The 23935-nt window shown below is 37.3% G+C and overlaps 1 protein-coding gene across 3 annotated transcripts in view; it reads right to left on the bottom strand.

Annotated features, from left to right (window-relative positions):
• cntn4 (contactin 4) overlaps window positions 1-16405 on the bottom strand; it is a 204572-nt gene extending 188167 nt beyond the window's left edge. For 2 of the 3 annotated variants that reach the window (XM_067460242.1, XM_067460244.1), the window contains exon 1: window positions 16141-16405. The gene's annotated coding sequence lies outside the window, so the exon portion shown is untranslated. Of the gene's footprint in view, window positions 1-16044 lie in introns of all 3 variants that reach the window. The other variant, XM_067460243.1, reaches the window with a different exon arrangement.
• Window positions 16406-23935: the final 7530 nt, after the last annotated feature.

Genomic DNA, 23935 nt, shown 5'->3' with positions numbered 1-23935 from the left:
ATTAAAAAATAATTCAGTTTAACTTCACTGAATGAAACCTTGACCTTTTAGTGAGGTCACAGCAATACAGTGCCGACATCAATACAGGGTTAAATAAGGGCTAAAATCAATTAGGTTTTTTATTAAGCCAGATAACTTAAAAAGCATATGACTTGAAAGCACAAAAGCCCTGTTAACATTTTTATCACTACCTCTAGGAAAAATGCTAAAAAAATATTTTGCAGTAATGTCTCTGAATAATGATACTTCCATTTGCAAGCACCTTGTTACGCTCGAATAAAAACAGACGCATTCAGATGCTTTCTTTGAATTTAAATGTATTAACACTTAATAATTCACAGTACTTGACATCTCATTTAGTGACTCATCTCATCTGCTTCTTACTGATTTATGTAGATTTCAACACTTCGATAAATATGCTTCGTCTGTTCATGATAGTTAAAAATGAATCTTTACAATATGTTTTTATTCCACGATTAAAATGTAAGACTGCTGAGAGCGCTGCCTTAAATAGTTTATATTTTTTGAATGTTAAACCTCCAGCCCTGCAACAGTGGCTTACTGATTCTACTTTGCTCAAATTGCAGCTCGCTGCCCCATAAAGGCTTTTGCTATGGTCCTGTATTAAAGCCTAAGCCAAATTATAGCCTGAGCCTTAAACAATAATGGCATCAACAACATAACACCACCACCATTACATCACCATTATAGCAGGAACAATACAAATTCTTGTGCCTTTCCAACTATTTAGCACGGTGCCAGTGATGAGCTGGATTAGCCAATGACTCGACAGAGCCACCCTTGTTCCTGGGTTATATGTGCCAGCTAGATGGTGTAAACAAATAGAGGCCCAATGCATGTCATTTTTAATTAAAGAGTATATTTGCTGAGGAGTAGGGCTGTGCAATATATCGAAATTATCAAAATATCGCAAATGTACATATCGCAATGTTGCCTGAGAAATTTTCTAAACTATAATCCACTACAGAAGCCAAACCTCTAATCTGTGTCTCAGGAGGATATTTCTGTCTCGTGCAGAGTGGCATTTATATTTCTCACGATCTCACAAAGTTCCGTGATAAAAAGGTCAACAATAAATATCTTGTCTTGACTTTGTTTGTCAGAGTGCATTTACATGCACATTCTTAAACCGATTATGGTTAATAAATCTACAATGAACATGGTCATGTAAAAGCGGTAACCCGTTTTCTTTTATGAGAGTAAGGTCATAAACGGCTTAAAGGGTTAGTTCACCCAAAAATGAAATTTATGTAATTAATGACTCACCCTAATGTCGTTCCACACCTGTAAGACCTTCGTTCATCATCGGAACACAGTTGAAGATATTTTATGATGATTCGGGTCGCCAATGTCACGTGATTTCAGCAGTTCGGATCGCGTCAAACTGCTGAAATCACGTGACATTGGCGACCCGAATCATTGATCGATTCACTGATTCATGAACCGTTTGAATCTTTTTGGAGGAAAACGGAAGAGAAGACAATGCTGAATAAAGTCATCGTTTTTTATATTTTTGGACCAAAATGTATTTTCGATGCTTCAAGAGATTCTAATCAACCAACTGATGTCACATATGGACTACTTTGATGATGTTTTTATTCCCTTTCTGGACATGGACAGTATAGTGTGCATTGACTGCATATGCTCTGGAACTAAAATATAAAATATCTTAAACTGTGTTACAAAGATGAATGGAGGTCTTACGGGTGTGGAACGACATTAGGGTGAGTCATTAATGACATCAATTTCATTTTTGGGTGAACTAACTTTTTAAGCATAAATCAGACAGAAAAGGTCGTTTTTTTTGCCTCTCACCACGATTTCACGTGGCATGTGTGATAGGTGACAAAAAAACACAAACTTCAAACAGATTTAAATGCATCCAGTGAGTGAATTGCATGAAATAAGGACATATATATTACAAATGCAGACTCTTTTAAGACTCAGAAAATTGTGTTCTCATCTCATGCAGCAGAAGTAAAAGTTCAGTCAAAATCTGTAACTGCATGAGAGAATAATATGAGCCGAAAAATTTCCCGCTGACACATTGCAAGCTTTATTTAACATCACACCTGACGTAACATTTGGAATAGCTACTCTGAGTCAGATACGCTAATTATAATTTTTGACGTCACTACATAAATAACCCGGTTAATTAAAAAAGTCATGTAAACGCGGCTTATACTTGCATTGTCAGTTTACTGGTTTGCATGCAAACGGGGAAAACTGGTTATTTCAATAAGCTGATATTTGTGAGTTATCAGCTTTCTGGTGTGCATGTAAATTTGTGCTCAAAACACAAATTTGCAAGTCTGCCAAATCTGTTTTGCCAATATTGTAACAGACTACAGTATGAACTGAGGGTGCTTTTGCTTGCGTTTGAGGGTTCTTCGCACCTTCTAGCACCCCCGTGGTAACGGGCCTTTAGAAATTCTGGCAGTGTCAGAAGATTTAGTGCACAGTCCTGCAGTGTGACTTCTCCTATGACAATCATCAGATTATCTTTGTTTTTCAAGACAAACTATGACCAAAATGAGCTCTAGAGATTTATTCGTATAGCCACCATTTCAATACCGCATGTAATGTAGCTCACTGTCACCGAACGCGTTATTCATTAATGATATAAAGCTCCAGACGAGTTTTCTTGTGTGCGTCCATTTTACCGTGCCTCAACTATCTGACAAAACTTAGATCTTACAGATCATGGATCATGTTCATACAGTCTGACAAGAAACAATCGTAAAAGACTTATAAATCACACAGTGTATACTGGCTTTACTCAAATATTTGAATTTAAGAGCAATTAAAATGTATGTGTACAACATATAAATCTGACAGTTCTGCTTATTTAAACTTTGAATTTCTTAACTTAACATTTTTAAAAGTAACCAACTGCCTTAACTTATTTGTGTTCAGCAAAAGAAAGAAATTCATACAGGTATGAAACAACTTGAGGGTGAGTAAATGATGACAAAAATTTTCATTTCTGGTGAACTATCCCTTTAAGTGCAAGATGTGCAGCACCAATCTGCGATTTATGTAATTAAAATAAAACACTATTGTAATAGAATATTGTGAATTCTTTGTGCTTTAGTTTTAAAGTTAAGAGCGTGAAGATAAAGTTTTTGGTTACGTGATAACGGTGGAGAACTTGTTCGTATATGCATTCACCTGCAGTATTTCTCTCAGAAATAATGATCATGTTGGTAAGTACTCTGTGTATCCTTAAAATCTTTTTTTACAACACCGGCAAAGATCATTTACATACATCCTTTTCTTCTAATGTTAATTATTTCAGCGTGCGTGCAGACAGGGTTGCCAAGTTTTCACAACAAAACCCGCCAACTACCAGCCCAAAACAAGCCCAACAGCTTTTTGGGGGTGTTCTCCGAAGAAAAAAAAAGGCATTTGGGGGGTAAACTGTGTTATTTTAACAAGTTTGCCTGCTAAATTGGCATTCCTCTGTCTATATATCACATAATTGAGGTCGTTTCACTTTAACCCGTGGACATGGAAAACAACCCTCAGAAAAACCGCAGAGTTAGCAACACAGCGCAGTTGAGTTCTGTTGACATTTGACAACTAACATTATGCGTCTCTCCGTTGCTCTGATTGGTTGTAGGTCTATCCAATCGAGGTCTTTCCTGGTTCGGTTGAAACACGCCTCATAATCACAGCCCAGTGGAGCAGTATCAGACTCATATTCTGATTAGAACAGAGTATGACGACGTCAGGCTAATATTTTCATGTCATATTTTTAATTTGTCAACTTTAATTTTCGTAACACCCCGCCCCCGAGCACTCGTTTTTGACCATTACTTGGAATGAAAAATGTCCATTCCTATACTATATGTAACTAACATACCATTTGTGACATTAACACATGCTATAGCCTACTGTAACATTTAGACAGGAAGTGCTCATATTTGAGCTCATTTTGAAAAGGGCACTTGTTATTTAAATGCTACTTGGTCTTGATATGCACACTTGCTTTCTGCAGGATAGTGGCCTACATTCTGCAAGTATCACTCCATCATTTCCTCCCTCAGAGACAATGCATCTTTAAAATGTCATTTTTGCACATCTTGTCTAAATTGTGGGTTTCAGAAAATTCGAGCCCTGGATCCCAATTTAACAAAGAAATGCTCAGTAGCCTTCCATCAGCCTGTCAAATCAAGATCAACCGCTGATTCGTTATCACGGTCCAACCCTAATTCACATCAAGGCGACTTATCTTACCAGATAAAATGAGATGACAGTCAATCCAACATGGTAATATAATTCAAAGCTTTTTTATAGCGAGTGAATCGCTTTGCTACTTCTCAAACCTGAGCCATTGGGAGATTATTATATTGTGAATTGCCTCAGGCCTTCAGGACATATTTTTGAGAGCTAAAAATTATGTATTTGGAGTAAAAGTGTAAAAAGTCTTTCAGCCTGACTTTTCACCCTCTTTTTTCTGCATGTTCACATCTGTTTTTCGGTCTCATTCACCTCAGGCCCACAAGGCAGATGGGGAGATGGGAGAAGTTCCTGGTCCAGAACTTATATTGCCACATGCATTTCTCCTTATATGGACTTGTTTTTCTATTTGTTGTACATTTCTATATATGTAATGGATATTCTTTTAGGTCAATCATTACACTGCTCCCCATAAAAAGGTGATGTGCAGAGAATAAAGCTAAAGAAGTTTTGGGAATGGAGACTTGTGTCTGTGACATCACGTCTGTGTCCCTGACTTCGTCCATGGGCCAATGCATTCTTGAATGAAAGGGGGACTGAGAACATTGTGGTGGCACAGAGAAAGAATTATAATCTAATCTAACAAAAAGGTTCCATATTTCTAAAACTGGTAAGACATGAGGGCCTAGATTTTGCTTCGGTGCAACAATTTGTCAGAGGCAAACAGGAAATTGGAGTAATCTCTCATACCAGAGAAGTCGCGTGAGGACACACAATGACACGGGTATCATTTGACCAAAGAAGGCATTAAATTTCTATGTCATTTATAGTAGTACTACCCTCTGAAACACAAACATGTCTGCCTTCTTCAAGGTGAGAATGTGAAATATGCTTAGGAAGTGCTCACAAAAAAATCATCATACTCAGAATTAGGGCTGTCAAACGATTACAATTTTTAATCGCGATTAATCGCATGATTGTCATGAGTTAACTCACGATTAATCACAATTTAATCGCAGATTTTTATTTGTTGTAAATGTATCTTAAATTAAGTTTAAATTAAGTTTTTAATACTCTAATCAACATGGGTATATGGACAAATATGCATGCTTTATGCAAATGTATGTTTATTATTAGTGAGTCTTATTAGTCATTTTCAGTGTATTCACCCATCGTGCTCGGACTGCAGAGAATGTGCTCAATGTAAACAGACTTTTCTTTCGACCTGGTGTCTAATATGGTTAAACAGAAAATATGATAGCTTATAGGCAATAACTGCACTTTTGGTTTAGAATATTAATAAAAACTATTTTATTTCCCTATTAATGTTTGCTGCTGCATCCTTTACGTCTATGGCTGATCCCGATTTCTCCAACTATGGGCTATGGATCAAACAGAAAATGCGTGCTGCGTTAACGCGCGTTAATAAATTTAGTGTCGTTAAAATGAATTTGCGTTAACGCGTTATTAACCAATATTAGTGTTTTTTTAGGTATTAGATATGTATTGCCTAAAATTGGCTAGAGAAAAAAAAAGACAACATTTCAAAATGATGCCGTATGAGAGTGGCCTATAGGAAATCTCTGACATCTCGTGGTGTTTGTTTTGACAAGAGGCTGAGCGCTGCACAGAGTGGGACACTTCAGAGACAACAAAGCTGTACAAAGTACACTACAGTACATGATTTCATATCATTATGATTTGTTTATTTTCTCCATCATGCCCTGATGGAGTTTTGGTTCCTTGCCACTGTCACCTTTGGCTTGGCTTGTTGGGGACTTCAACCTAAGTTTTCAACTAAACATTAAAATAAAATTAATTACTAAATGAACTGTATCAACTATATTCCTGATCTGCCTACACTGTCAATATATGATCAATTGAAATGAGCTGATAAAATTACCGTTCTCTCCAGAGCGACTGTACAGCCAAATCAGATTTTGTTGCAATATTTTCCTGTTTAACACTGTGAAGCTGCTTTGAAACAATCGTCATTGTAAAAGCGCTATATAAATAAAGCTGACTTGACTTGACTATAATAACATTACACAAACTGACATTTTGATATTTATTCTTATTAAATAGTGGTTTCCTGAACAAATTGTGTCTGTCCTTGAAGCTGCACTATGTAATGTTTCCGTCCGCTAGAGGGCGCCTATTCAAAACAAAGGTGTAGTTTGATGACGCCAGGTTTGATCGCAGAAGCTTGGGACATGTGGTCTTCACCTCACAGCCGGTGGAAAATAATCGGGGTAGGACTCGGAAAACATGTTCATGGATGCGATTATTAACGTTACTATAGTATGAAGCAGAGCAGGACCGAGTGTTGAGGCAGCTGAGCAAGGCCGCTGGAGCGATTGTTATGCAAACATATGGCTCACGAGCAGCGGGGCTTTTATTATGACGGGACACAGTCGCCGGCGCCATTTCCACTTTTCCGGTCATGAGGTAACGTAGCTCTGTTTAACATGTTAGATACATGTAAGTGTGCTTAAAATTATGTTATGACGTTACTCTGTGCGTTCGCTCAGCGGCTGCTGTGACACTTGTTGCACACTGCAGTGAGAATAAAGCTCTTCTGCAGAATAAAACAAATAAAACCAGAAACCAAGGGTAACACATAGCACACAAATGACAGGCGACTCTCTCAGACATCCCGGGTCCTTGGTTAAAATAGCAATTTTCTCTCAATTTACAAATAGTTGGAAACATTTGGGATATTGTAAGAACTCAACTGAACAAAATATAAAACACTGGTCTGGTGTTTTTTGGATATTTTACTGCAAAAAAAAAAAAAAGCATTACAGTGCACCTTTAAATTAATTTAAATTGTAACTAAACATTTTTTAAAGAATTCTGTGAACTACAGGAGCAGTTACTTGCACATAACTATATTAAAGGTAACACAGCTCAAACTATTAGCCTAAATTCAGTTGCTATTTTTTTTTTTTTTTAGATATAATGATCAACACTCAAATAACACATTGTATGCAAACATGTAAACTTCTAAATCTAATAATGAAATGAGGTTTTTTACTCCAATACTTTGTTGGATTATAATCATTTATACACAGTGGCTGACCCCATACAAAAATGTAATATATGTACATATATGTCCCTATATCCGAGTAGTGATGTCATATATGTTTCATATAAGGCAATACATTATTAGCGCATATATACATTCTCACGATATATGAAGATATAGGTTTATACCATGTATGAAATACCCATAGAATAATTATTATATATACATATATAAAAATTATTTATATGATGATTTTTTATATGGTACTGTATGTTAATGCCATATATGTTAACAATATATGTCGAATTTATATATGTAAGTTTATTTAAACATATATGCAAACATTCAGTATGCTTGTATAGGATTTTATATGGATTTATATAGTGGTGTTTGAATCCTGGCATTTCATAATTTGGTTTTGTTTCAGGCTTTGGACATTAAAAGCTCCATGTTTGTTTTTCTCCCCATTGTGAGTGTACAGTTTGAGCATTCGCTTGGTCTCGTGTGAGCATCTAGTTTTTCTTGGGCAGTATACACTCTTTTGTCCATGTGTTTAGGGTTGTTTGTTTAACATGCGGCTTGTGCTCATCATTAGCCATGGGGTGTACTTTCATGTTTTGTTCTGTGTAGCATGTACAGTTACTCTGGTACATGGGTGACATTTTTCATCCTGTCCTCTAGAGGGCAACAAATGGAGGAAGTGGTTTTAAGGTTACGAGTAGCATAGAGGAGAGGCATGGCAATGGAGAATGGGTGAAAATGCCTGGAATCACATTGTGTTTGAGAGTTAAGTGAATTGTACATTCTAATGCTTTACAATCTTGTTCAAATGCACATTTTTATGTACCTATAAAAATGTTAATTCATAGTGTTTGGCAGTTTCCAGAGAAGCTCGCAGAGGACTCTGTTATGGGGCTTGAGTGCACTGATACCTACTTCTTACCTGTGTTGGATTGTGCCAGTGCCTAATCTAGGATTTAGTATTGTATATCTTCATTGCCTGCTTGGACTGGGCCTTCTACAACACTCAAGAGACTTGCATTGCAGACTGTATATCCTTTTCCCTCTAGGGCATTTTGAATTGTTTGGTACTGTTTTTTGTTTGTGTATCACTAGTATTTTGGGTTTGGAATTGATTTACTGTTTATTTGTTTACTTATAGTGTTGAGCTTTGATATTCACAATGCTGTCTTGGATTTCCATCCATGTGCTAATTGTTACTATGTTATCTCATTCAGTGGTTAAATAGATACAATTTATTTTCACTCCCTCATTGAGGATCTTACAGTTAGTTTAAACTATTGTTATATACAAACTATTGGCAAAAGTGAATTCCTGTTTTTTTGAGGATTTCTTATTGTATAAAAAACTAAGATGAGCCAGTTACAAGCATGAAGGGGTTTGTTTGTTTCGATTGCTTATTTTTGAAGTCTAATAAAAAGCCCATTAACCTCTGCACCCTTGAGTCCTTCATCTCTTGCCTCACCTGACAATAAGTAACATTATAAATATTTTATATTTTAAATGTCATTTGTTTTATACATAGTATAGATTTTAAGACTCTGGGGCATTTGAGAGTGATGATTTGTCACATATATAATTTAAACATATATAATATGTGGACTAAAGATATATGTCAATATATGAAATTTCTGATGCTGTGCATATATGTGCATTTATGTTTTTACTCTATATGAGCATATTAGGATATTTCATATATGAGACCTATATGTCAAAATATGTATTATACATACATTAACATACATAATATATGGGATACATTTATATGTCAATATATGGAATTGTTCCAATTTCTAATATGTTTCATATATGTTTTTACTTTATATATCACATATATCGCATATATTGATATTTCATATATAGACATATATTACATTTCCGTATGGGACATTTTCATGACATATTCATTTAAACATACATTATATAATCAAGACATCACAAACAGGTTAAGCAGAATATATATATATATAATACAGTGCATATATATAGCAAAAGAGTTAATTTCTCTAGTGAATATCCAGCTGTGGACACTGAATGACTTCTGAGGTAAATGTGATGCTACGTGACATTGTTTACACTCTGTGATAGCCTATTCTCGACGTAGAAACACTGACTGAGCAATTACACGACATATGATACATTTCAGTAAGTTGTAGGATTTATAGCATCACTCACGTGCCGTGCTGCCGCATGAACTGACGTGAAACAGTCTCATCACATCACAATGACATTTATAGTTTGAAAGCAATAAAATGGACAGAATACTTAATGTGTTCGTGTGGGAACTCGGATTTAAGTATGTTACGCACACACACGTGCACCGCACCGGAAGTCCTATAACTAAACGGTTCGGTATGAATACGTGTACCGTTAGACCCCTTCATTATAAAGTAATTAATTTGTGGACAAGATGCTGCATTAGCAGTATATTTTGCTGTCAAGGCTGAGAGCATGATAGTGACAAAAACACGTCATTATATTTATAATTTTATGCAGCACGACGAGAATAGTTTTTGTGCCCTTTAAGCCATATCCAGCTGATCACTTTTATGCATTCATTAGCCTTAAGAAGTTGCATATTTAAAGCTAGTGACGTAGGACATTTATATGTTCATGCAGCCAACAGAAAAACGAATCAGAAATATATTCGATTTTAGTTTTTTTTTAATCATCATTGTAATACATAATTAGATAACTGTCAAGCGTTCTAAAATAGTGTGAAAGTTAATGTTAATTAATTAACATTAGTTAATGCACAATGAGCATGAATGATCAAGGTATAATTCATATATTCATGACTACAGTACAAACAACAGCAAGACAGTCATTTTATCAATTGCTTGGTCCCATTTCTTCTGCACTACGCTGAATAGCCCAGTCCATATTAAAATCTCAAGAAACGAAGTGACTTTAAATATATCGAACACCTTATATGCTCTGACTGGCTTTAAAAGTGCAGCATCATCCAGCATTTTAAGTGTATAAAGACAAATGACTTTATGCCTGGTTTAAATTATAGGACAATTATAGTGTTTTAGGCACTGGCGAAAAGTATTATGTAACATTATAAGTGGACCTCAAGGAAAAATGCATAATAAAAAAATATCCAATACAGCTCCTTTAATGTTATTGAAATCTGTATTATGACAATAATATTTTTCCATGTAAAAACCATGCACCAGCATAATCGCTGCCAGTTTCCTAACTTTTAAGACAGATTACATCATGATTGCTCTCGGAGGCACTCATAGACTCAAGTTTTATCATCTAACCAAACTTTAATCTCACTCAGTGGGCTATATTCCTATATATATATTAATTTTTTTAGCACCATCTGAACTCCCCTGAAGATTTCTCGTGAGCACTTCAAAACACACCCATGTGGTTTGGCAGCACTTTGCTGATTAAACAATATGCCCGACATGGCCATCATTAAAGCAAATCATATATAACATCTCCATCTGACATATTACTACCAGGGAAGAACTACCAGGGAGCACATTAAAAGGTAAATAATAAAACTGGAATCCCAGCTCCAATAGTTCCATAAATGCCTTATCATGTTATGCTCCGCTAATGAAACCCACAATTACCCATATTCCCAAAGGAATATGTTGCACCATGATTGCATAAGAAACAACAGACAATAATAGGTCTGTAACACATTTAGAAATGGCAGATATGGGATACAGTTCAGTGAGTCTGAACTAATTCAGACCCACAGATTATTAGACACAGATGTGTTGGTTATTAAACTCAAACCAATTTTCACTTTCCTTTTATGTGCTTAGATAAATAATGAATAATGAATGAAAAATATGTTTTATATATATATTTATCCATGGTAAATAATCATAGTATCTATAAACAGTATCATAATATTGCAGTTGCTTGCTTTTTCATTGTACAAGTGAGGTATAGGACAATTATTCCATCAAACAGTTTATATATATATATATATATATATATATATATATATATATATATATATATATATATATATGTGTGTGTGTGTGTGTGTGTGTGTGTGTGTGTGTGTGTGTGTGTGTGCGTGCGTGCGTGCGTGCGTGCGTGCGTGTGTGTATTTGTATTTTGTAAGCAATTTATTTTATTTTTTAAGGTTATAAATCCAAAAAAAGGGAGGGGGGCATAATTTTAATGTGCCAATAACACTGAAATCTGAAATAAAAGCCGCTTGCAAGTCCATTCGCATAACTGGACATTAAGGCATAATAAAAAGGCACAATGGCAGGGTTATTAAAATGAATGATAGCTCTGTTTGCGGCCAGTCTACTTGCAATCATGTTTGAGGATCATTACATGAAGCCAAGGAGCTTAAAAATACAGCTCGGAGACATTAAGTGGTAGTGATAGCAGCAGAATAAAAGAAAAGTACTGCTTTAATGGGAACTTTTTAAAACACGCTGAATACTTAATGTACCCTCACTCAATATTTAGCATATATGCCCAAACAATAGCTTTAGTCTGATAGTAAAAAACAAGTATTTCAAACTGACACTAAATACTGGATTTTACAACAATTCCTTTAGACGTGCTGCTTGAAACTGAAAAATAGAGAAAACTGTACTATACCGATACCTCTCCACTACTCTTAACCTTACATTTTCACCTGTCTTCAAAAATCACTCAGTTTCTTCAAGGCAATTTCTCACCAAACACACTTTTTGAGGGTTTCCGTTAACTCTGATCCCAGTAACAATACAGCTTTGCTTTGCTCGGTTACGGTCCTGAACCCTTAAAAGTGTTTCTGCACTTAAAAAAGTGCAATTGTGTGAAAGAGACCTCTATAGTATTATACACTGCTGTCAGCTTCCCTCAACTTCAATCCAATGTGGAATAAAACATGATGCGCTAAAACAAAAGGGAGACTTCCCTTTCCCAGTAGCGTTTTTTAGTTTAGCCTTTTAGCCACTGATGCTAAGTGCCGGGAACAATATTATTAAACTACTAGACCCACTGCTTCCTGTGAAGGGCGCGCATTCAATACACCCCACACTCTCCAGAGGTATCTGAGATTTAACAATTTTCAGCACCAGAGGGATTGTTTTTCCTAATTGACAGCCATCTTAGATCCATTAGTACACTGCTGTCTGTATACAAGGCTTTGATCTGTGATGTCAGCTGGATCAATTTCAATGCTTGGCAAATATGCAAATAATTCCGTAGAAGAGACGTGTCAGAGGCACTGAGCATATGCTTGCGCTAAGACACTGGCTGTCTCTCGATAAAGAGAAAAAAGGGGGGTGGAAGAGAGCGAGAGAGAAAGAAGAAATTGACTTTGAGATTCCACAACGGCTAGATGGGGGTGAGGGGGTGGGGGGAATCATCTTAATATGACACAAGAGGCTTACAAGTCTCAGCATGAGCACGGGCGAAAGAAGTATCATGGGCCCGCAGCCTCTCTGTGCATAATAATGTTTTGAAAAATTGCACGCCGCTGTTTGCTTTTAAAAACCTACAGAGTGCAGCGCCAAAAGGAGAGTCTCTTACTGGAGGCGCAAGGCGGGTGACACAGAGCATTTGTCTTTATTTGCCCGGCTTCACCCTGGCTTACCGCACAGTCCGCTGGGAGAAGAGAGCCCCTAGATTAGACGCTAACGGACTTCTCAGGACACTGTCCAAAATGCTGTTTTACCAGGCATGAGAGTGGCCAGCTGTGTCTAGCCCACATGTAAATGAACTTGAATTCCCAACGACGGCTTTGTTGCTTTTTAACTCGGGCTGCCCACTGAATTTGCTCTATGTAAACATCAAAGTGGGACTCGCTTAGAAGGATACAGTAACAACACGGAGTTCCCGAGGGGGCTCTACATTTCCCTGAAGGAAGCAACATGGTGTAAGTCTCCTAGCAAACATGACGACTATTCAAAATACTAGACGGAGCAAAACATACTTAAAGGTATAGTTCACCCAAAATGAAAATGTTCTATATTCTACAGGACAACACACAAAAAAGATAATCTGAATGTTTTGGATAATCTGAATATATATATATATATGTCTTCTACAGAAAACAACCCATAGTGAATGACAGAACAGTCACTTTTATTTGACATATCCCTTAAACTAACGAGCATTGTTTTTTTATTATTTTTTTATTATATGGAACCGCTCTCAGATGTGCATTCTTTCTGTAAAAGCATAAGTTTTCATTATAATTTTTATTATTTGCTCTTGCGTTTCTTACTTGACAGAGCAACCACAATCCCTGCTAACACTCTTTGCAAAAAAGTTACAAATAATGTACAATATTGTTCTTATTAGTCGCCTTTGCACGTTTGTTTCCAATGAAAAAAAGAAAAAAAAATGAAGTGTAAAATGAAAAAGACCTGCAAAACTCTTCAGCCCTGACCTGCTCGCGCAGATACCAAGCATTTCAGAAACTTTTCTAAGAAAGTATATATTATACAGAAGTGGCCTTCCTGACACATTTTCTCAATGCTTCCACCAGCAGAAACCATCCATTTAAATTTTTATGAAATGCAACCACCCCAGATTCTTTTTAATGTCACTTGCACTACATCACTTATGACAGGCCGCCAACTTACCATAAGAACACCTTCACTCTCACTCTCCCTCTCTTACTTTCGTCTTGATAACGTTTGATAACTATTTGTGACCGTGTAGCATACGAAAAGGCCATTCCAAATTACTTCAGCCATTCGCCTAATGCCAAAACATTATTATCCAAAACAATAATTATGTAACATATTCTCCTATCAGCAGTGTTTTGACATTAGATGTTAGCCTGATTTATACCAAACTCATTTGCATGCATATATGTAATCACACTGAATTTGTCTCTAATGTATTATGACATGAACATAAACAAAGGTTGCTTTGAAAGAAAAGCCACGAAGCACTGCGAGCGAGAGATAATCATACAACATGTCCAGCATTGTTACAGCCTGACCGATGATTAACATTAAATATGATCCATATAAAACCTCGTCTGCTTGGCCACCAGACGAGACAAGATCGTACTTAACACAAGGAGCTGCAGTCTGTGATGCTAAGCGACAGATGCTAGATAAGTCTGTCTATCCAACCAGATACAGATGAGGTCTATAACATTATTTTTATCAGATCGCTGATCTTAGCCTTCAGGACCCCAGCCATATAGTGACTTAATTAATAAATAAATCAAATAAGGAGCAAAATATAAGGAGGCTGTGACTTTTAACGTGATGCAGTGAGTAAATCCTTCAAGGGAAATAAATAAATATATTCTGAGTGGTTTATGGAGTTTGTGGACAGCAATAATCAGTAAATCCGGCCGGATTAAGCGATGGAGGGACAGTGAGAGCGGATTAATAAACATCTGCAGAGGCACTAGTCTCCAACATAACGCTTTCTAACCGAATCAAACCCAGAGCATATCAGATCATTAACCCCAGCGCAACATGTCTCAAAGCATCGGTAATGCAGACCCATCCTGACGTTAATGCGCTCTGTACACAACCCAACACCAGCTGTTTCAGTAAGTAAGATCAATGCGAGCAAGGTTTGAAAAGTCAACAGTGATGATGACTTGCACTGCAAACATCAAGAAGCTTGTCACTCTCGCTTGGTTGAAAGTGACAAACTAATATTTTTATATAGAGAGCGCAAAAGAAAGAGAGAGGACATAAAATGTAAGGAACAGCGCATATAGGAAGATCATTAAAACACAGGTGAAATGTCACGTGACATGAGGCTGTTCCTCCACGTGATTGGCTGATCACACGGTCAGCTGAATAATGAAACCGTAACAGGTGCACAAAACAGCCCGAATGCGTCAAACTAGTGAAAATGAACAGTAACACCTCATTAGACAGTAAACAACTGACCCACTCGCTTGTGTCATGAACTTGGAAAGACAAAATGATCTGTGTGTAATACCGTTTTTGTGAATAAATTAAAGGTGTGCCTCTGTGCCTGCCAGCATCATGACACCTGCAGGGCTTACTGAGGATTTGATGAATAATGAAGGTCACTTTATAGTGATAATACTAAAACAACAGTTTGCATTAATAAAAAAAGTACTGAGCATTCTTACGAGGGTTCAATTAAAATTACTTTTGAAGCAATGCAAAACTTTTTCAAATGCCAATGACTTGGTTTTATGCATGTAAACATAGTAAAATATACATAAAAATATGTAATACAATAATATTCATTGTTAATAATGTAAGGTAAAATGAGTTATATATACCACATGTACATCAAATAACAACTGGACAATATTGGACCAAGAACAACAATTAGATAGATAGATAGATAGATAGATAGATAGATAGATAGATAGATAGATAGATAGATAGATAGATAGATAGATAGATAGATAGATTTACCATTCAAAGTAGTGATACTAATCATAATAATACTAATAGTAGATAAAACTAATATATTCTATTAAAACTGTAATACTGACAGTCCAACTAATGGTAATTAAACTATCTATTGCTGCTGCTGCTACTACTACTACAATAATAGTAATTCCAACTAGTCATTTGATCACAGCTGTATATTTTGTCTTTCCAACTAATCTAATACTTAAATTCTACTGCTATTTTCACTACTACGCCTTCTACCACTTTCACTACTTACTAACAATAATAATAAATGCTCTTTAGTGTTCGCATACATGGGAATCTTATCAAATAAATGGAGAGACGTCTGAGCAGTCGTCAAAGTAAGGATGTGTCTATTATCGAAGTAAATGACTAAAGAAAATATAGCCTATGTCGCAAACCAAAACCACATGACGAAACGTGCATCGGTATACTCACTCTCCACAAATGTTTGAAGCGCGGATAGAGAAGCGATATAAAGCCGAGTTTGGTGTGATGGAGCGATGCACAGTTGATAACTAAAGACGCACTTACTGTGATACATCGAGTCTCTTCCCTTCCTCAGAGTGATGCGGGCTCACAGCAAGACTCTCACTGAACCGAGCATCCGAATACAACGGACAGGATTTCCAAAAAGTGCCGCTTAATGGCAGAATATGCGAGCGCCAGCGTTCAGCTGGAGATAGCGCGCAATCCACACACGGTCCCCGCTGATGCCTGCATTAGATCAACATGAGCCCGCGCTGCTCGTGTGGCACGGGGTGGGCACCTCCCACATACTGTGCTGGAGGGCTCCCAAAGAGTCACACAAATCACATCATCTTTGTGTCACGAAGGGTTGAGGCTTTGACATTAGGGATACGAGGACACAGCTGATATGGCAAAAACGAAAATTTGCAGTAAAATATGCCCATGTATTATTCATTTTGCTTTCAAGAGGGCGGGATGCTTTGGGTGCACTGTAAAGAGAAACAAAAAACTGTAAAATGTTAGTGATTAGAAAAAACTACAATAGAGCTATTTCATATATTGTACTTACAAAAAAAAGAGATCATAATGTAATTGTACTGTATTGTGAAATAAGAACTATAAATAACCTTATAAGTTATAGAGAAAATATTATTTATAAAATGATGCTTTGAAAAAGGAGCATTCTAGGAAATTCACCATGCCATCTTTTTTTTTTTTTTTAAGTTTAATAGAGTCCCCCCCCCAACAATGAGATGATGCTTCTAATTAGTTTCTACATCTGACCCTAAAATGTTGATTTAGATTGATAATTAAATAATATTTTTGACTTTTTTTAGACATTAATACATTTATTACCTAAAAATATAATTATAATAAAAAATATTAAATAAAAGACACTTTAAAGCAGTTTTTACAAAATAATTAATTTACATGGCATGCTATAATTTAACCTGGACACCGCAATAATGTGCATGTAAAAGTGATAATAGTAATTTTCAGAAATTAACCTTCTACCTTTGCTCAAATTCTTTTATTTTGTTTGTCTGACCCAGTCAAATCCCAGAACACAGAAATTATTAAAGCTTTAACTCACAAAGCAGGCATGCACCTTTCAGAAATAACACTTTTATCCAATTTCCACCGTTTCTCTTTCGGCCCAATCTAACTCCAACAAAGACACTAGAAAAATACAATCAAACAAATCCCATTAGATAATAGCAGAAGAGTATCTCCCAGAGATTGTATACTGCATTACAGTTTTACTGTATATATGGGGTTTCTAAGCACTGTAACATTTTCATGGATGATGCATCAAGTTTGTTATAAGTCCTGAAAACATTAGTCGTGAAATATCTACCCGATACATTTTAAGCATGCCTTATAAGACCCCGAACAGGCATTCTGCATTAAGAGCAAATATCCTGAGTGGTTTTGCACGGAACACAAGAGCTCATCACAGAACACAGTTGCCAAATACAATCTAAGAGAAACCCTTATGAAGCAGTTGCATTAGCTGATAAATTATGTATGTCTTTTAATGAGATCACATTGCTCTATGTCATGATTGGAGTTTGGGCTCCCCCACCTTCTCTCCTCCATACTATCACATTTTCCTCAATTAAGTTAGATCAGAAGACTGATCTATTCAGGCACCTGCGCCAGGGGGTTTATAAGCTGTTCAGTAAGTGTCTTGATCAATGTTAGGGGCTTATTGACATGCTTAACTCCCGATGCCACTCTGTCTGCTGTGACAGAACGGCAAGGTGGAGATCGTGACATGTTTTGACACTGGTGTGACAGGGTTGTTAGGTGCATGTCTGCGTGTGTGTTTCTGTGTAACTATGGCTACTTTGCGTATGTGCATGCAACTCAAAGACAGGGGAAAGGCAGCAGCACACACAAACAGTGCAATTTCTCATGCACAGCTGCTTGAGAAATAGGTCTCCAATAAATTAATCTTCCTTAGCACACATATCCTCACAGAGGGAGGAAGATTGCATTCACATCGACTGTTAGAGGACACACTATGACCGTAGATGCTCTGGTTGTGTGTTTAGGACGTGGTGAAGTTTTAATGCAGTAAAGCTTCCAATTTGTGAGACTGTCAGGGAGGGAAATCAATCGTTTGTTATTAGATACATAGCCTCATGTCAACACAGAAGGTGCTAATCCACTAGGTGGCACAAGCTAACAAGCCTGTTGTCAAACACAGGTTTTTCAAATCACGATAAACTGGTGACATTAGACTGTTTGGGGGAAAATATAGTGCTACTGATAGCTAATTTTAGGCGCCCACTTAATTTTTTTTATTTACATAATTGTGGCAATTTGTATTGCATACCAATCTCAGGATTACACAGTAAGCAACTACATTAAACAGATCCAGGCCTCTCTACAAATGAATTCCACCTTTGATCCCTTAAAATTTTCATTATCCGCACATAAGCCCTAATTATAGTAAGTGGGATTGGAGAAAATCTTCTCCTTTTAAAATAGTCAATTGAAAGGCGATAATTAAAAGAGAAGTAAATTGAATTCCTGATGGGATTAACTTGCAGGAAAGACAGCGAAGAAAAGAGCAACAGCCTTGAAGGGAAAACGGCGAGCAGCAGCTTCTTCATTGTCTTTGTACACTCAGACACATTTGCTGACTTTTCGTGCTGCATATATAATCACTAAATGATAATAAAAGAATATCTGCAGCCAAGTTGACTGTGTAAATGTGAACAAAACAAAATATGCCAAATTATTACAAACCTAAAATTAACACTATTTCAAGATGAACAGTGTTATTTCTGGGCCACTTAGTGGAATTGCAAATAACTATTTTATGATTATTTTTCAGGTTTCCAGAATATTCCCCCATCTGTCAGAAGGAAGCAATTGGCCTGACACAATAGTTTTATGGGTGGGACTAATCAGGTTTTTATTTTATTTCATTTTACTTATTTATTTTACTAATAATACATGAGTGGAGTCTTTATGTTTGTGTTTGCTTGAGTTGGACTTTGAGTTGATTTTAACGGTTTCTGAGTTCATTCATTTTCATTGAGTTGTTTCACCTGTGTCTCATTTATTTGATTTAGTTTGTGTATTTGAATCCTATGTTTGGTCATTGTCTGACCTTCTCCTTACTGGTTGTTCTGTTTGTATTCTCATCTCATCTCATCCTTATTGCAACCAGTCTTAACAGAAGATATAAGACAATTACTTATACATCCAGCAGCAGTCAGAATCCTCCTCCCCTAAGGGAATCTGTCCCTTGACACCCATACACAGAGGTATCTAGATCTTTTCCCTTTAATCCACAATGATGAAGATAGCCTCTGCGTTCTTTTCTGAATGGGTTTGAATTCTCAAACTCGTGCATACCTGCCTGGAGAGGGGCCTCGAGTGAACTTCCAGAAAGCCATCAACTGGGTATTATTGCAGTAGGTATTATTCCGCATCAACCAATAAGGTAGTTCTAGAGTTATCTGCCTGTTCTGTATCGGAAAAGGAGGCCGTTTTTAGACTATATGTGTGTCCAGTATCAGCCAGGAAGGCCATTTTGTAGGTCGCTACCTTACTGGCGAAGGGTGCAATCAAACTGTGCAGAGGATTCTCGGTATGGTAATCGACTCGGTCGCCATATACGCCCAGCTAACAAGCGAGCGCATGCAGTCACTGCTGACTTGCCAATTTGAGGGCAAGAATGTGGTTCCACTGAACTTATTTCAGAGGCTCCTGGGGCATCCGGCATCTGCATATGAGGTCGCTTCAACACTGGGTTCGTGACTGAGTCGCGATATGAGCATGGCAAGAAGGCACGCTCTGGGTTCCACTTACCCAGACCTTCACCCCGCAGTCGAACCTTTCCTTTCTATGGGCCGGAGTGCCCTTAGAATGAATGTCCAGGTATGTTGTTGCATCAAAAGATGCTTCTTCCACAGGCTGGGGTGCCATGTGCAATGGACATGCTACCACAGGCTCCTGGATAGGACCCCAGCGAGGAGCACCAGTTCAGAGAATCAATTCCAGGTAGTCCAATGAGGGGAATCCAATAGGACTCCCTGATCTCCCAATCTGTGGAACCTGCACATGTGGGTTCTGGACGGGACGTGGCAGGTTTTACCATCACTTCTGCTAGGGCTTTGTCCACATGACAAGCCTATGCCTCTTCGTCACCTGGTGTTCTTCTCGCTGAGAAGACCCCAGAAAATGCCTAATTGGGGCCGTGCTCTCCTTTCTCCAAGAAGAATTGGAACGAGGGCTGTCTACTTCCACCCTGAAAGTTTATGTGCTGCTATCTATGCTTCCCAGTGTACCTTGGTATCCCTGTGTTAAGTCGAGTCCTTCGTCCATGCTAATCTCACGTCAGGGAGCTCAGACTTGTGCGATAGGTTTCCAAGCGAAACCCTCATTTCGTCAGTCACTGACGTATCATCTCCGTTCCCTCCTCAGGGAACGAGGGTTACATACGTATCCTAGACGTAACTGATCTTCATTGACAAGATGTTTTCTGAACTTCCTATTTACCCCTTAACTGTCACCCCCCTTTTTGAAAATAGATCTAAACTTAAATGGTTGTAATTTAAGAATGCACTGGAAATATAAACCTCAGTTTGGTCTTGTATTAAAGATAACATTCAGCAGATTATTATTGACGTGAAAGCAATTAAAAATATAGAATAGAATAGAATATATAGAATATAGTTGATATCACAAAAATTAAAGTTCAAAAAATTGATTTTTTTCAGGCTCAGTACTAAAAATAGCTACTGGGTGTAATCCACATTCCACTTATTGTTTTTTGATGCAATTTCCTGTAAATTTCTGTCCAAATATCACTTCCATCACCAATTATGGAACTTGAAACTCTGACCTTTCCGATGATATGTGTTTTGTCAAGATTAGAAAAGATTTTAATTATAAAGTAGTTAAAATAAAAAGTGCAATATGAAACATGACAACGGCCACTACGGGAGGAGCCTGCTAGAAGAAATTTGAGCACCGTTTCCATGGCAACATCCGATTTTAAAACGTTTTTCACAGGAAGAATTTTGAATTTGTAAGCTTTCTAATGATACCTAATTTATGATGATTACTAAAATATAGGATACGAAAAAAAGGCCATCAAAAAAAGAGCGCCAAGCGTCCCAGATATCCAACAATACCATTTTGAATTACAAGAAAGCAACCACACCTATTGAATCTTACTAGGAGTTGAAGGCTGAGCATTGCCACACTGACCTTCCTCTATGTGATGTCTCCTGGGCCAAGCTCTTTGGGGACACATCTGCTTGGTATCACTCTACAGGCGCTAATGACTCGTGGACAGAGGCATTTAACTGTCTGTGCTTTGGTTAAGTACAATCTCTGTACCGTGAAATAAAGTTGCACTCCACACCATGTTGACTTTTCTTGTGCTGAACATGGATAAATCAATTATCTTCTGATGCAGTATTCAAGGTGTATTGATATTCAGGTTGCATGGGCTTTGTGGATCTTGATAGCTCATTAATACATAATATTCCCCATCCACTAAAGGGTTTATATGATTAAGACGAGATCTCCTGATCAACAGAGATTATAAACTGTGCAATGCAATAAAGAATATTAATGATGTTGGGAGAAGAGCTGCTCTAGTGCATTTTAAAGTGTCGTACAGATTGCAGAGTGATTTTAAGCATTAGCCAAACTCACTTCAGGAAGAGCAGATTTAGGCCGGGAATACACAGGAAGCATGACGTTATCAAGCCTTTTTATCAATGGCCACAGGGTGGTTTTGAATGATGAGCCTTGTTTCCTTCCCATTCGGAATTACATTACGGCTCTTGACGGCGCACATTCAGTAACACAATAGTTTAGACTGACAGCACAGCTGAAACAAATCTACAAAGTTATGTGGGGTCAGATCGGGCAAGATAATTTAATTATATCCGTCATCGTGATATTGCAACTTTAGGATAATTGTTTTCTGATTTTATATGGATAGAGATATTTGTAATCTATGGAAACAATGCTGAAAAATTAACAACACTTAAATCTCAGTTTATTATAGCTTCATGCATTCTTTTTTATATCAACACTTGAATGTAGGTAAGTTTCATAAAGGCAACATTTTAAACAAAAAGTTGAGAAAGTTTTTGTCAAAGACTACACCTTGATCACAGATGGAGTAGATTGAGTCCATCAACACCCCAGAAGCTTCACAGTAGTTTCCTCTTCATGGAATCAACATTTAATTTGGTATGGCATGATTTACATGGTGTTTAATGTTTTCATTATTTTACATTTGTGTGAGAATTCTTCAGTCACTTTTTTCAGCTTCTTCTTCTCCTGTATTTTGATCTGTAGCTTCTGTACTAGAATATTTGTCATAGCGCCCCCTACTGTATAACAGTAAAAACATGGATAGCTGGAGAATTCAGTCAATGGCAGGTAAAAAGTACATACTGTATATTTCTGAGAAGTATATACAAAGTAGACTGAAAGTATACTTTCTTACTTTTAGTTTAAAAGAAGTATACTAATAGAACGCTGGCAGAAATGTCTTTTTCGTAAGGGTAAGCTGGTTTGCAGGTCATTTTAATTGGCCTCCCAGTCCTGTCAGGTCCAGTTAGCTGGATTAAAGGGGTTTGGGGCACTTTTCAGCAGGTTAGGCTAGGAAACTAGTTAAACCACCTGAAGGCCATCTTAAACCAGCTTAGATGTTTCAGTCAGCTGGGTAAACTGAAAAGCATTTTTTAAATAATGAGCCTTTATTAAAAACCTAATCTGTTCCTCTAAGTGAATTGGCTGCTTTATCCTAACTGCTGTTTTGTTCATCTGTTAAGCAGGTAGACATTGGCTTTAACAAGACCCATGGCTAAACGATCTATTGTCAACAAGAGCATTTTTCACAGAGGTATTAGCATTGAGTGCTATTGTGCAATATTATCATTCCCTATAATTAAGAAACTATTTGAGAACAGCTCAAGCCATAGAGCGAAATAAATCTGAGGAGATTTTCTCCTGGTGCATGTGCCGTGTACCACATAAAATCTGCAGTGGAAAACAATAAACAATGAGGACAGTTAAATCTCTATCTATCCCTGGATAGAGGAGATAACCACCTTTTATGGCCAGTGCGGCAAAGAAGAAAATTAGTTTCTGAAAAAGTCATTAGCAAGTTGCCTGCTTTATAGGTTGACACAGCCCCCTGTGTCCAATATTGCCCAGTTTCTCCTGGAAGCCTTTTTTTTTATTGGCCGAGACCCAAACTGGGCTAAATCCATGGTGAAACATTTCTCAACACAAGCTGGCAAAACTGGTCTTACTCACACCTGTTCGGGCTCGATCGAGATCAGACGTTTGCACTGCTCTCTAAGCTAACTGTGCCAGCTACATGTCAGCTGATACAAAGTTTCCAAACAACTTAAAGAATTTAATTATTTAGGAAAACTTGTATATATTTAAGTTAAGGCGCAATAAGCAATGTTCGTCACTAGAGGTTGTTTATTCAGAACAAAGGTGTGTAGCTTGATGATATGGGAGGATTCATGGGAGCTGTCGTCTTCACCTCCGCCGATGGAAAAGAATCTGACGGAATCGGGGTGAAATCTTATTCATGGAGGAGATAATGATCACCGGCTGTGGGATATAAAATGGTCTCAATCAGGGACGTTTTTAGGCATTGGCAAACTAGGCGGTCGTCTAGGGTGCCATCAGCTGAAGGGGGCGCTAGTGAACCCATATCTGGCAATACATTGATTTTAGCAGGGGTGTATGTAAAGAGTGTCACGGCCACCCTGAAATATGATTGCTGCCCCCACTTGTTCCTCCAACACTATTGGGCAAGAGTACTGTCAGTCCAACCTGATCACATGTAAATGTG

The sequence above is a fragment of the Pseudorasbora parva genome, chromosome 12 (assembly GCF_024679245.1).
Source record: "Pseudorasbora parva isolate DD20220531a chromosome 12, ASM2467924v1, whole genome shotgun sequence".
Lineage (NCBI taxonomy): Eukaryota > Metazoa > Chordata > Actinopteri > Cypriniformes > Gobionidae > Pseudorasbora > Pseudorasbora parva.
This window is presented reverse-complemented; position numbering and strand designations above follow the sequence as displayed.